The following is a 4398-nucleotide window of genomic DNA, read 5'->3' as shown; positions in this document are numbered from 1 at the left end:
CCATAGAAAACCATTAGAAGATGGAGATATGAGAGTTTTAACATCTTAATAGTTACTTTAAAAGTGGCAAGTTTACCTGCAATAACTATATTTAATCTATTTTTTTTTTCATAGACTGCTGAACATCTGCCCARCTTTACGTCTAAGCAGTGCTGGGAACAGCTAACTAAAATGATAGCTTTACTAACTTATAATACAAAAATCTAAAATGTAAAAATATAACTTCACTAACACTATACTGCTAAACAAGAAAAATTAGCAGGAGCTAACACTAACAGATGCTAACTGCTAAGACGACTGTCTGTGCTACACAACTTCCTTTACTCCCAGCTGAAGTCTGGTGGGACTGACACAAACCTGTTGTTAGTTAAGTTAGTTAGTTAGCCGTTAGCTGATTTAAAGTTGGCAAAACCCAATAATTGGTCCGCTAACAATTTTCAAAGTCAGTGAAAAAGCTAAGCCGCTTAAAAAATTGCTTTACTATTAGCTGAACCATTCCTATACATATCTAGTTTATTCCTATGCTAGTTAGCTGTTAGCAAACTTAAAGTTGGCAAAACTCAACTTATCCGGTTAATTGTTCTGCTAATGGTTTTCAAAGTTAGTGAAAAAGCTAAGCCACTAAACAAAAAATTGTTCCACTATTGATCCCACTAATCAGCTAGCAGCTATGTCCATCCCTGGATTTAGACGATACCTAGTCTATACCTTTATGTATAGTTAGCTGAGCTAGTTAGCTGTTAGCTGATTAGCGGAAACATGTCCACCCCTGGGGACACTATTCTCAGTCTATACCTATTTATACCTGTGCTAATTAGCTGTTAGTAAACCTAAAAATGGCTAAACTTAATTTAGCTGGTTAAGTGGTCTGCTAACTGTTTTGAAAGTTGGTGAAAAAGCTAATCTACTAAACAAACAAGAATTCCACTATTACCTGATTAGCAGAACCATGCCCACCACCTATGCTAGTTAGCTGTTAGCAGACTTAAAGTTGGCAAAACCCAATTTAGCGGAAGCTAATTTGTCCGCTAACAGTTTTCTAAGTTAGTGAAAAAGCCAAGCCYTTAAACGAAAAATTTGTTTTGCTATTAGCAGAACCATTCCCATCGATATCTAGTCTATAACTATTTATACCTGAGCTAGTTAGCTGTTAGTAGACCTAAAGTTGGCAAAACCCAATTTAGCATAAGCTAATTGGTCCGCTAACAGTTTTCAAAGTTAGTAAAATTGCTAAGCCGCTAAACGAAAAATTTGTTTTTCTATTAGCAGAACCATTCGATATCTAGTCTATACCTGTGCTATAGCTGTTAGTAAACTTAAAGTTATCAAAACTTAATTTATCAGGTTATTCCCCCACCCATCCCTCACGTGCCTTCGCTGCTTCCATGCACAGCAGTTTTTTGTGCGCATGCTCGTMTGTTTTTTTGTATAAAACACAGGATCAAAGCTCTTTTTTTTTAACTCGTCCTTCCTATTTGTGTGTATTCTAAACTGCAAGGTAGCGCACTACGTTGCGCAGGGCCCTGGACATTCATTCCCCCGTGTCTGTCATGTGTGTGTGTTTGTCCGGACGGATGTTCAAAACTGCAAATTTCATTCTACATTGCATCTTGATGTTGTGTATGAATGACAATAAATGATTCATGATTTGTTCTGCTAATGGTTTTCAAAGTTAGTGAAAAAGCTAAGCCACTACAGAAAAAATTGGTTCCTCTATTACTAATTACTAATCAACTAGCAGCTATGTCCACCCCTGGGGACACTATTCTCAGTCTGTACCTATTTATACCTGTGCTACTTAGCTGTTAGCCAACTTAAAGTTGGTAAAACCCAATTTAGTGAAAGCTAAACCATCTGCTAACAGTTTTCAGAGTTAGTAAAAAGCTAATTTGCTAATATTCTGCTATTAGCTGTTGGCTGATTAGCAGGACCTGGCCCAACACCTATGCTAGTTAGCTGTTAGCAGACAAAGTTGGCAAAACCCAATTTAGCAGAAGCTAATTTGTCCGCTAACAGTTTTCTAAGAGTGAAAAAGCCAAGCCATTAAACTAAAAAATTTGTTTTGCTATTAGCAGAACCATTCCCATCGATATCTACTCTATAACTATTTATACCTGAGCTAGTTAGCTGTTAGTAGACCTAAAAATGGCTAAACTTAATTTAGCAGGTTAAGTGGTCTGCTAACTGTTTTGAAAGTTGGTGAAAAAGCTAATCTACTAAACAAACAAGAGTTCCACTATTACCTGATTAGCAGAACCATGCCCACCACCTATGCTAGTTAGCTGTTAGCCTACTTAAAGTTGGTAAAACCCAATTTAGTGAAAGCTAAACCGTCTGTAACAGTTTTCAGAGTTAGTAAAAAGCTAATTTGCTAATATTCTGCTATTAGCTGTTGGCTGATTAGTAGGACCTGGCCCACTGATGCTAGTGAGGGTAAAGAGCTCTTATAGTTCTTGTAACAGAAAAATGTTATTTTGTTTTGAAATTTAGTGTCCAGGTAGGTGTTCAGGACACAGTTGGTCCACACTGTGACCCCACTTTCCCCGGCCCAGTGTGATCCACGTCCCTGTAAGGGCCCAGGCTGCACTGGCACCGCAGCTCATCCCTGAACCCTATTGTTCATTGTTTGTCTTCTGCAGTTTTTTCCCATGGGCCCCTGGCCAGTGAGAGGAAGAGGTCACTGTAAATATTGCGCTGAAATCCTCCCTCCCTCCCTCCCATCGAGCTCCTGAAGATGGAACAGACGAGCGGTGGGTGAGCACTTCCTTCCTGCGAGGGGCATCGCAGCCGCAGCACATCAAACACGTGCGAATCCTTCGGTGTCAAAGATCACGTTGACACGTTAACCTGGACGTGTCTCAGGTTTTACTGAAGAGCATCAAGATCTGTGACGGTTGTTTTTCTCCGTCCATTCCAGAGCTGCTGTCGAGTTGATATCTATTATCTGATTTGTTTTTAATGACCATATATGAATCCGATCCTCGCCTCCGAGTCTCATAAAAATGTGAAATATGTAATTCCAGGCAGCGTTATTCTAGCTGAGGAACCGTTAATCCCTAGCCTGTAGCGCTGCTGTTAATACAAGACGAGGAGATTTTAAATAAACCCCCTGATATTCGGTTTGTTTTGCTTCTGAGTGCTGCTTTATCTCCGGTAGCTCTCCTTTCCTCGAGGAGTTCGCTTTTCCCCGGACCCAAAGTTTTGGGCTCAGGAAATCCAGGCCTGCGCCGGGTTRAACTCGGGAAAGTCTCCCAGATGAGCGCGACGAAAAAAAAACGACAGAGACGTTCAGCGTCTAGAGCCGACAAGTCGATTGACCTGCTGGACAAATAATGAAACTAARGTCAATAATCGTATCAACCAACAGTTCAGACTGATTATCTTTTTTTAATATGACTTATTTTACTAACCACACAAATTATAAACACAAAAAAGTTGGGATTGCTGCATTTTATAAGCACAAAACTAATTGCATAAATAGAGGCAGAACTTTAAAGCCTAAAGTTTTTGTGCAAATTTAAATCTCTCACATGAAACACACCAACAGAATACATTTTAATTTAGATTTAAAGACAATTTTTTTCGTTTTCTGAAGTCTTAAAGATGTTTTTTAATTAATTTTAACAGTCTATTAAATATGGGACAGCAAGTGTGAAATGAAATGTTAAAAAATTTCTCTAACATTTTTATTTGTTTCAGCTTGTTTTGTTAGTGGTGGCTAGCAGCGGCCATTGCTGATGTTTGTCGCAGGATGATGACATCATRCTCGTTATCTGACGCTAACGTCTGCTAACACTTCTAATGCTGCTGAATATAATATTTGAAATCCATAACTGCAAGTCTGATGTCTTGTAGGGAAGCTTTAGCTGCATTGGAGCTAGCGGTTGCTATTGTCTCAGAATGATGACATCATAACATGAGCCGAGCACCAACTGCAAAGGCTGCGTTCCATTCTGAAATACCTAAATGTGAACTTCAACATTTTACTTCAACAAGAAAAAAATTGTATAGGTCTTCTGGACGGGTTCTTCTCTAATGAAACGTTTCGTCTCTCCTCCAAGAGACTTCTTCAGTCTGAGAGTTTCAGGCAAAATTCAGGCTTTTAAGCCCTGCCTCCATGTGACGGATACTCACATCACGTGGCTATCAAGTGAGTATCAGTCACATGGAGGCAGGGCTTAAAAGCCTGAATTTTGCCTGAAACTCTCAGACTGAAGAAGTCTCTTGGAGGAGAGACGAAACGTTTCATTAGAGAAGAACCCGTCCAGAAGACCTATACAATTTTTTTCCTTTTTGCTTTATTACCTGGATTACTGAGATGCATCAGGACATAATGAGAGTTGCAGACACGAAAAATTTTCCAAACATTTATTTTGTTGTTACTGAGACTTATTTGAG

The sequence above is a fragment of the Austrofundulus limnaeus genome, unplaced genomic scaffold (genome assembly GCF_001266775.1).
Source record: "Austrofundulus limnaeus strain Quisiro unplaced genomic scaffold, Austrofundulus_limnaeus-1.0 Scaffold827, whole genome shotgun sequence".
NCBI classification, from domain to species: Eukaryota; Metazoa; Chordata; class Actinopteri; order Cyprinodontiformes; family Rivulidae; genus Austrofundulus; species Austrofundulus limnaeus.
Note: the sequence above shows the minus strand (reverse complement) of the source record.